The 10,816-nt window shown below is 45.7% G+C and overlaps 1 pseudogene; it reads right to left on the bottom strand.

The window, feature by feature from the left end:
- Positions 1–9,122: 9,122 nt before the first annotated feature.
- On the bottom strand, positions 9,123–10,474 carry LOC123059271 (chitinase CLP-like; annotated as a pseudogene).
- Positions 10,475–10,816: the final 342 nt, after the last annotated feature.

Below are 10,816 nucleotides of genomic sequence, written 5' to 3' on the forward strand. Positions count from 1 at the left end.
TTACATCAACCACCCACGAGTATATCGGTTGCTCTTATAGAAGCTTTACACAGACGATGTTTAAAATGATTTAGAATGATGCATAATCTTTATCTAGAATTTAAAATGATTTTAACTTCCTCCAATTTCAGTATGGTCGCACTGTTTCACATTTTAACTGCTCCTGCTATTGCAAGCTAGACTTCAATTTTGGCTTCTATAGGTATGCAGAATTGATTCACCTCTCCATAGGTTTCTGCCTCTATTAATTCCTCTTCCTATTGCCACATAACTACATCATTTATTTGGGGGGAAATCAATGTATAGATAAATTGTTTTTGTACTGATTCTTCCATTGATTTTATATACTATTCCTACTATTGTCTCTCTGTGCAATGCACATGCTCTTCTATTTTCTTTTGGACCGATTCTTTCATTTTGGTTTTCTTGCTATGCTTGGTTAATTAACTAGAATAGACTAATTAGGAATTACCCAGTCTTCTGCTATATGTTCACTTGCATAGATGGCTTAATACATAAGCTAAACCAATGACTACATATAGCACATACATTGGGTCATTTCTCCTAAGAAGGTTAAGCCACCTGAACTTTTAGCTTTAGTTACAAAGAAGTTGCTGAATGATCTAACATTTTTGGGGTTTTACTAAATCTAATTCTAAAACATGTACCAATGTCATATAATATTTTATTTCTTAGCTTAACATATACCTTTCAGTTTCATACCATATTTTTGTAATGTACTCCCTCCGTATCAAAATATAAGACGTTGGATTATTGGTTTCTGCAGGTTTTTGTTTCATACCATATTTTTGTGTGTCACAGCTTAAAAAGACAAATATGTGCTAGCTAGGGACATGAACTTAACTGAAATTATAGATTGAGTCACAGCTTAAATCAAGAAGCTTTTAGTACATGTACTTGTGCTTATGCTTAAGACATTTACTTGTGAAACTGTTCTGATCCCTCAAGTTACATGCTTGCTAACACAGTATCACTCCAGTTAGTCTAGCGATAGTTCTTTTTAACAATGGGGCTGGAATAATTGTATGGCGTATGTTATGTTGGACTCATGAACTAGAACTATTTTTTTATTTCTTGATTGCAGGATCCAAAGAACTAGCTCGACTGGACTCTAGATCACGGACAGTTAGTCTTGGCACTTAATTAGGATGACTAAATTACATTGAGTTTCATTTGATGGATATTTGCTATGAGAATTATGATTATGAATCTACATATTATACATATGGTTTTGAATATTGTAATTGAATGCCTGTATTTTTTTACGATTGCAATAGGCTATTGCAACAACCCACTTTCGGTTGCCACATGTTAGCACCACGAAAAGTTTAAGATGTTGCAATAGTTTTTCGCTACAAACATTTCACCTGTTGTGATATCTATTTATCACCACCAAAACTAGTATGTTGCATTTTCTTATTACAACGACTGTAATATTTGTTGCCATAAGTTAATGCCACAAGTGCACAAAAATAAGGATTGTTGCCATAGTTTATTGCCACAATTGACTATTGCCATGGAAGAGTATGCGCCACGAAACCAACTTCATTGGCATAGGTTGTTGCCACAAACGTCTATCGCCACAAGCTATCAGTCGCTATGATTCATTACATGTTGCATTAAAGCTATCTCCACAAAGCAAATTGTGGCATCAGGTGAGTGTTGCCACGAGAAAGCATGTGGCAACTTCCCACATGGTTGTTGCAATAGCACACTTTATTGCCACGATTGCTTTTTTGTGGTAATAACCTATTACCATGTGTCCAGTCACGACGGCTGCCAACAAATGTTGTTTCGTGGCAATATGTACTTATCGCCACAAATTGTCATGTATTGCGACGAATGATTTTGTTGCAATAGACCCGGATCCTTGTAGTGGCCATAAGTACATTGATAGCAATGGCGCACCTTCTACTGATGCGCCATTAGTAACTTTTTTAGTTGCATCTAATAATTTTTTAGAAAATAACAATCAAATTTGAAAACATTTATGAATGTGAAAAAATATCATCAAATTTGTTATTTCAAAATATTTATGAATGTGAAAAAATATCATCAGATTTGTTATTTAAAAATATCATCAATATTTTTTGGATTTTTAGTTGCATTCATTTGTGAATTGGTAAAACATTTATGAATATGAAAAAATATCATCAAATTTGAAAAAATATTCATGAATTCAAAAAGTGCCCATGAAATTTAAAAATATTCATGAGTTCAAAAAAATATTAACAAATTCAATACTTTTGTGAGTTAGAAATTTAAAAAGTGCCCATCAAATTTAAAAATATTCATGAGTTCAAAAAATATTAACAAATTCAATACTTTTTGTGAGTTAAAAATATTAACATATTCATGACTAGAACAGAAGAAATATCATTTCAATATGTCGAAATACAATCGAGAAATGAAGACTACGATTTAAATACAATCGATCTTAGCTAGCTATCTTTTCACAATCTTCTTGCCCTTCTTTTTCGCAAATGGAGTTCTTCTGTTGAACGGACATCCTTTAGGTAGGGTGGTCCTGCTTTTTCTTGTGGTGTATGGCACTTCATCGTCATCGTCATGTTCCATCTTCGGGTCGTCGTACTTGTCGAAGTCTTGCTCATTGGCGACTCCATCCATTCCGATGATCTTCCTTTTGCCTCTCCTCACGACAACACGACTGGGTTTTGACGGGTCGGTAATGAAGAAGCATTGGTCCACTTGGGAAGCCGGTACCCATGGCTCATTTTTTGCGTTGACGTTTGCGCCCGCGGTCTTGGATTTGGCTCCAGGTATAACCATGGTGGTGAAATACCGGTCTTCTTTTAGGACGCTCTTGGCCCATCTGACACGGAACATCGAGACCTTCTCTCCAGCGTAGCTCAGCTCATAGATCTCCTTGACCCTTCCGTAGTATCTGTCCTTGTCGTTACTGGTGTAGGATTCCATCGTTACCCCGGAGTTCTGATAACCATCGCTCTTCATGTCCTTGTCCTCGGTGTAGAATGTGTATTCGTTGATATCGTACGCCTCATAGGTCATCAGGTTGTGCTCGGCGCCCTGTGACAAGGCGAATATGAGTTTTTATTCCACGGAAGAATCCTCATGTAAAGGGTACGACAGAAGCTTCTCCTTGAACCAACGCGTGAAACATGAGTTGTGCTCTTTGATTATATCTCCGTCCGTCCTCTGTTGGCCTCGGTCATTGTACGTCTTCTCAATAAAGGTTTTGTGCTCTACCACCCAAGGATCGACCACGTCTATGTGTTGTATCGCGACTAGGTTTGCTCTTTCAAAGTCGGCGAGTCGGCCCTCGAAGTCGACATGCATTTTGCGCCGACCATCGCGGTGACCCCATCCAGCGAGCCTGCCGAGGTGCCTGTTGACGGGCAGACCAATGAGGTTCTCGATGCCTAGATAATTCATGCAGTAGGAGATGCACTCTTCGGTCAGAAAGCCCCTAGCTATGCTTCCCTCTGGACGTGACATGTTGCGAACGTATCCTTTGATGACACCATTCATCCTTTCGAACGGCATCATGCTGTGCAGCACGTCGGCCCGAGTTAGATGATATCCTCCACGATATGGACCAGTAGATGCACCATAACATCGAAGAATGCGGGCGGTAAGTACATCTCAAGCTCGCATAGTATCACCAAGATCTCTTTCTGTAGCCTTCTGAGTTGCCTCATGCCAACCGACTTCTGAGAGATGACGTCGAAAAATTTGCATAGGCCAAATAGCGTTTCACGGACGTGCGCGTCCATGATCCCACGGATTGTAACTGGAAGTATCTGCGTCATCAGCACGTGACAGTCGTGAGACTTCATCCCGCTGAACTTCTGCTTCGCTGAGTCTAGGTATCTGCTTATCTTCCCCGCGTAACCATAAGGAAGTTTTACTCCTACGAGGCAGGTGAAAAACTGCTCGATCTCCTCCTGACTTAGAGTGAAGCACGCGGGAGGGTAGTCATTTCCGGTCTTCTTGGCCTTTTTGCCTTTGCGACGACTTTCCGTGTCCTGCTTCGCCTTATCATCATCATCATCATCATCATTAGCGTGAAGCTCCTCCATGATGCCCATTGATTTCAAGTCTGCCCTTGCTTTCGGCCCATCTTTGGCCCTCTCTGGCATGTAGAGCAGGGTACCAAGAAAACTCTCGCACACGTTCTTCGTGATATGTATGACATCAAGGCTGTGAGGCACACGGGGGATCTTCCAGTACGACAAGTCCCAGAAAACAGACCTCATTTTCCATACCTTCAGCAGTGGCTCTGATTCCTTTCGCTTCTTTCCTGGCTCTGGCGCATTTCGCTTCTTTCCCGTAGTGGGCAATCTTTCCAATTTTTTAACAACTCGTCTATTTCCTCGCCGCTCCTCGTACGCGGGCGTCTTTGGGGTTCGGTTTCACCATCGAACAGATCCTTTCGTTTTCTTCATGAGTCATCGTCGCGAAGCCACCTTCGATGTCCTATGAACACGGTTTTCGAAGACCCGGGATCTCTATCTAGCTGGCGATACGTTGTGTCATCCATGCACCTAACGCTTCCAGAAAATCCGTGGACCACCTGCCCCACGACATATCTGTAACCGAGATAGTCGTGCACCATCATGAGCAGTGCGGCTCTCATAGGGAAATATTTTTTCTCTGCGGCGTCCCACGTATTGGCTGGCGTTTTCCACAACGTGTCTAGCTCCTCTTTCAGCAGCCCCAGATACAGATTGATGTCATTCCCCGGTTGTTTCGGCCCTTCAATTAACATACTCATGTGAATGTACTTCCTCTTCATGCACAACCAGGGGGGAAGGTTGTACATCCACACAAACACAGGCCAGGTGCTATGTGTGCTTCTCTGGCTGCCAAACGGATTGACTCCATCGGTGCTCGTGCCCAGCACGATGTTCCTTGGATCGTCCCTAAATTCTGGGTGTTTGAAGTTCAACGCTTGCCACTGGCTCGCATCCTTATGGTGACTCAGCATCTTGTCTTTTTTATTTATCTCCGGATCATTTCTGTCATCTTCTCGCTTCTTCTCCTCCCTATCCGCGTGCCAACGCTAGAGCTTTGCTAGCTTAGGGTCCACGAAATACCACTGCAGACGAGGAGTGATCGGAAAGTACCACACCACTTTTCGAGGAGCTTTCTTTCTCTTCTTGTATCGAGTGACGCCGCACACCAGACATATGGTAGACTCTGCGTGCTCGTCCCGATAAATGATGCAATTGTTCATGCACACATGGTATTTCACGTGCCGTAAATCCAGAGGACACGCGATTTTCTTCGCCTCCTCAAAACTGGTCGAGCACTTGTTCCCCTTGGGAAGACGTTCGCGCCAGAATGACATGTTCTCGTCGAAGCATGTGTCGGTCATTTTGTGTTTTACCTTCATCTCCAGAGCCATGAGCGTTACTTTCAGGCGGGTATCCTCGGGCCTGCATCCTTCATACAATGGAGTAACCGCGTCTATCTCCAGTTGATCCAGCTTGGCTTTCTCTCGGGCGGCAGCTCTTGCGTTATCCGTCTTCTTGAGAAGCAGCTCTTGAATATGAGGGTCCTGCACCCAGCCCATCGATGATCCATCATCGTCTGCTCCGGCATCTTTATCTTCATGATCATGCCCTTCGTCTGCTCCGGCATCTTTCTCATCATCATGTCCGACATCTTCTATATGATGACTGTGTACTGCATCTACTTCGTGATCTTGCCCGCCCTCGCCACGGTTGTCTTGCTGCCCTTCCTCATTTCTTGCCCGGCCCCCATGGACGGCTTCATAATCATTTTCATCACCTTGCCACCAATAGCCATCCATGAAACCACGCAAGAGCAGGTGGTCCCGCACCTGTACGGAATCCGGGTCCATAAGGCTCCTCAGCTTGCATCTTCGACACAAACATCTTATCTCCGTCTCGTTCTTTTGAAGCATCTCGGCCTTCGCGGAGCTCAAAAACCTATTCACGATGCCTTCGGTCATCGTGCGGACCATGGTTGCCTGCGGGGTAGAGCAAAACGATATTTTAGAACCAAGAAAAAATTTGGCATGACTTTGCCTAAAAATAGAACCAAAAAGAATGCATAGTGCCAAATTCTCGCCGAAATGGAAATGAATCAACATTCCGGCAAAATATTGGCAACTATCGCATTTCAAATACCGGTACCTGCAAACACAAACATATGCGCAACACCACAAACATACGTAGATCTAGGCCATAAAAAGTGCATGTGCACATTGTTGGAGGGAGAAAAAAAGTAGATCTACAACATAGAGAAGCTTTCCCCTTACTTACCTATCAAAAAAAGGAAATTTAACCACTTAATTTGGGTGAATCTATGGTGCAAATGAGGTGAGGAGGAGGAGGCAGCCGAGACAAGCTTGGAGGAGGAGGTGGAGAGAATGAAGTGGGAAAAGTGAGTGTGGTAGGTGGCTGTCCAAAATATCTAGCTGCTCTCAGGTTACCAGTGGCGTACCACCTAATAATTCGCCATTAGTAATTCTAGTTACTAATGGCGCACCTGTTACGTGGTGCGCCATTATTAGTTTTGCAAAAAAATTATAATTGTTATTAGTGCCGCACCGTGGCTGTGATGCGCCATTACTAGTTTGAACTAGTAATGTCGCACTGTAACATGGTGCGCCATTACTAATTTTTTTTTTAAAAGTAAAAGAAAATTGTTAGTAGTGGCGCACATAGTGTGTGGTGCGCCATTACTAGTTAAAACTTGCAATGGCGCACTGTGCCTTTGGTGCGTCATTAATAGTCTTGAAAAAAAATTGTTAGTAACGGCGCACCGCTAATGGCGCACCTGTATCTGGTGCGCCACTACTATATAACAATGCTGCACCACATACATGGTGCGTCATTAATGTTCATATTAGCTATAGTCATTTTCCTAGTAATGCTCTTTTCAGCAGAGTCCGGGAAGAGAACACGGTCTCATGTTATGCTTGAATGTTAGTAGCTTCAGGATCACTTCTTGATCACTTATAGTTTCTCGACCGTTGCGTTGCTTCTCTTCTCGCTCTCTTTTGCGTATGTTAGCCACCATATATGCTAGTGCTTGCTGCAGCTCCACCTCACTACCCTTTTCTATCCTTAAGCTTAAATAGTCTTGATCTCGTGGGTGTGAGATTGCTGAGTCCTCGTGACTTATGGATACTTCCAAACAGTTGCAGGTGCCGAGGATGCCAGTGTAAGCGATGCTACCGAACTCAAGTGGGAGTTCGACGAGGATTCGAGACGTTAGTATGTTTCTTTTCCAGATGATTAGTATTGAAGCCCAGTTGGAACGATCGGGGATCTAACATTTGGGGTTATCTTCTTTTATTTTGGTTCCGTAGTCGGGCTTTTGATTGTACTTTGGATGATGTATGGATTATTTATGTATTGTGTGAAGTGGCGATTGTAAGCCAACTCTTTATCCCTTTTTTATTCAGTACATGAGATGTGTAAAGATTACCCCTTTTGCGACAAGCCTACCATGCGACTATGACTCTAAATCGTACTCCGACACGTGGAAGATATAGCCACATTGTGGGTGGTACACAAAAAGAGCACTCTTCTTACAGGGAATTCAACACCATCTCTAACCCACACAATTCGATGGTGTGTCGTGAGTGTAGCTCGACCCCGCATATACTTCATATCACGGAACAAATAGCCATTCCAATTGCAGATAGGAAGTAATCGGATGTTGCCAGTAGGTGCCAACGACGAATATATAAAGCATGGACCATCCACCTAGACAAGGCCAAGGTTGTACTAGGATACTCAACTCCATGTCTCACAATAAAGCCTCCATCGCAGGAGAACCGATGTAGAAGAGTCGAGGTTAACGCTTCTCCCCAACAGCCTCACAGGTCGAATATGTGGAAAGCAGATCACCACGATGGGAGATGACGAGGCCAAGTGGGATGACGCTTCAGTAGCGAAACTACTGGACGGACGACACTAACCGGCCGAATCCCACACGATGCAAGAATGAACGGTGTTGTCTGATTTTGGTCTAACAGATCAACGGCTTGATGCGTAGTGTCGTCGCAGGTTGTCCGAATATGTCGTGTGTATAGCAACGTTCCTTCAGTAATGAAGGCGTTCTCAAGGTTTCGGATTCATCACCACTAGAGTAGAAAACTTGATTTTGTGAAAGCACAATTCTAAGTTCTGTTATATAATCCATTATATACGTTTTTATGTATCGGCAGAGCCATATAAAGACACATTCATACCGCCGCATCTCGGTATCAAATGCGCCACCACCGTATACTACCTTCGTCCTGGTTTATAGGCTTTTTTTATAGTCTGTGTCAAATTTTGACCAAAGATTTAACTAACAAAATGTTAATGCATGTCAACAAAAATTATATCGTTGGATTCGAATTTTGAACATTGTTTGTAATGATATAATTTTTTGTGACATGCATGAACATTTTGTTAGTTCAATCTATGGTCAAAATTTGACACGATATACAATGGGGACCAATAAACCAGGGACAGGGACAGAGGTAGTATATGCGTACAACTAACATTAGTGATGCTCTTATTTGTTATCTTTAAATAGAAGAAATGAAAAAAAAAGTCAAAAATAATCAAGGAAGTGAATCTACTATAAAGCAATTAAGAAATCCAAGACATCTTTTTCAAGTATTTTTATTCTTTCTTTCAACCTTATAGTTAGCCCATTGATTGGTATGTTTAGAATTTATACATCTTTTCTTATCATGTAGGATAACCTACACTGGAAGTTACGGAAGATACATATAGTGCAATGTTGTTCGAAATTTTTAACGCCATGTCAAAGCAGTGCATCACGCTGACTTGAGGTCCAACTCCGTCCCTGGGAGTAAGGGCGCCTATTCCTTCTTGGCATTGTTGCCAAAATAGTCGCCTTAGTCGTCTATGTGTTTATTTCATATTTTGTGATGATTCAACCATGATCGCCTTTTATTTTGTTAACCTCCTTTTTCGAAAAAGACGTGTGTGGGCTTCTGTACTGTACTGTGTTATTTGATGCTGGGAGTTTGTTCGCCACACTGTGGCACTTATCATTTGGGAATAAATAAAAAAATTAACAGTAAAAATAATACTCGTTGCAAGCAAATTCGAAATCCACACAGCACGATCACAAACTTTGACCAAGCAACACTAGATCCATGCATGTAACTAAAACGAACCACTAGGCGGGCACGGTAAAATTGAAGTTGCTGCAGAAGAGCCCCCTCCCGTTGATCTGCCCGGTGAAGGCCATGGTCTGCTTCTCTTCGTTGAACACCACCAGGTTCTCCTCCATCTGCAACCCTCCGAGCACCACCGCTGGCGCCGCACCGCCGCCATACCCGGCATTGTCTCCCTCCTTCATCTCCACGAAACCGAAGCACGCCGTGGGGCGTCCGATCACCAGCGCCATGGAGTTGATGCCCTGCACCGCCCAGCCCGAGCCGCCCTCCAGCCCAAAGCCGACCGTCGGCACGAAGTAGCCGAACCGCGTCAGTGACAGCCTCGAAGAGTTGTAGCACAGCTCGAACGGCGACCCGGCCGGGGAGGGGACCCTCGCACCGGCGGTTATCGCACCCTCGCGTTCCATGGCCCGGTCGAACGCGTCGATGAGCGGGCGGTACACGTCGTGGCGCACCTGCGCGTACGGGGTCGTCGTGGAGAAGCCGATGGTGAGCGGTGCGTACGTGTCCAGCGGCACCTGCGCTCCGTCAACGAAGACGCCCCTGCTGGCCGAGACGTAGTAGCCGGGGGAATCCCCGTGCTTGCGGAGCGGGGTGTCGCCGCCCAGCATGTCCGTGATGGACCGCCCGTTCGCCGCGAAGAGCGGGCCCCCGCCGAAGATGGCGACGCCGCCACGGCCGCGGCTCCCGAGGCAGAGCGCGAACGAGTTAGCGACGCCCTGCGTGCGCGCGGCCTGAGCGAGGAACGCGAGGCCTGAGTGCGCGAGCCCCGCGACGCCGACAGCCCCCGCCGGCAGCCCCGCTAACAGGGAGTCCGGCGCGCAAGACGCCACGGCGGTGAACGATACCGGGCCCAACGGGTTCCTGCCGTCGGTGGCGTTGGCGGAGAGCGCCACGCGGGTCATGTCCCCCGACGCGGTGTCCTCGGAGACGGGGTTGTGCGGGTGTGCGGTGCACTTGCAGCGATAAGGGTTGTCGGCGTCCGGCATGCCGTAGCCGGTGTGCGGGCAGTTGGGCGGGTGGAAGCGGTGCGCGCGCATGCAGTCGATGTCGTTGCACTCGAGCGTGTCGTGGGAGGCGCCGCCGTCGCAGGTGGACCAGACGATGGGGCCGGAGAGGTCGAGGACCAGCGGGCTGCCGGACATGAAGGGGATGGTGTAGAGGGAGCAGGGAGGTGGCCGCGTCCCTTGTGACGGCCGTCACCAGCGGCCTGCCGCCGCCGTCGCCCGCCACCGTGCACGCCAGGATACACAGCGAGACGGCGATGAGGAGGAGGTCTTTTGGTTGCCACATTTTGAAATTTGGACAGGCCAGTGCTGTGGTCGATCGAGATGCCATTGCTAGCTCGTTATATATGGCGCGCGGAGCACGGGAGACTAGATGGGTAGAAGGTGGCGTACATGAGATGGTGTTTGCTGGTTTTCTAAGTTATTCGGTGGAAGAGGAAGAGGAGCGTGCCGGGATTCTCGTTGATGGCAGCCTCACGACGGAGCCATGAGCGAGAGTGATGAGTCAACGAATATATCCACTAGTTTACTGCCCTGGGTGGCGTAAATGGCGGATCTAGCTTGCTGCATGCTATCGCGATTGTTAGTCAAAGGGTTGATCGATCTATAGAAGAAAGTCTGCTTGGAT

Source organism: Triticum aestivum, chromosome 3A (assembly GCF_018294505.1).
Source record: "Triticum aestivum cultivar Chinese Spring chromosome 3A, IWGSC CS RefSeq v2.1, whole genome shotgun sequence".
NCBI lineage: Eukaryota > Viridiplantae > Streptophyta > Magnoliopsida > Poales > Poaceae > Triticum > Triticum aestivum.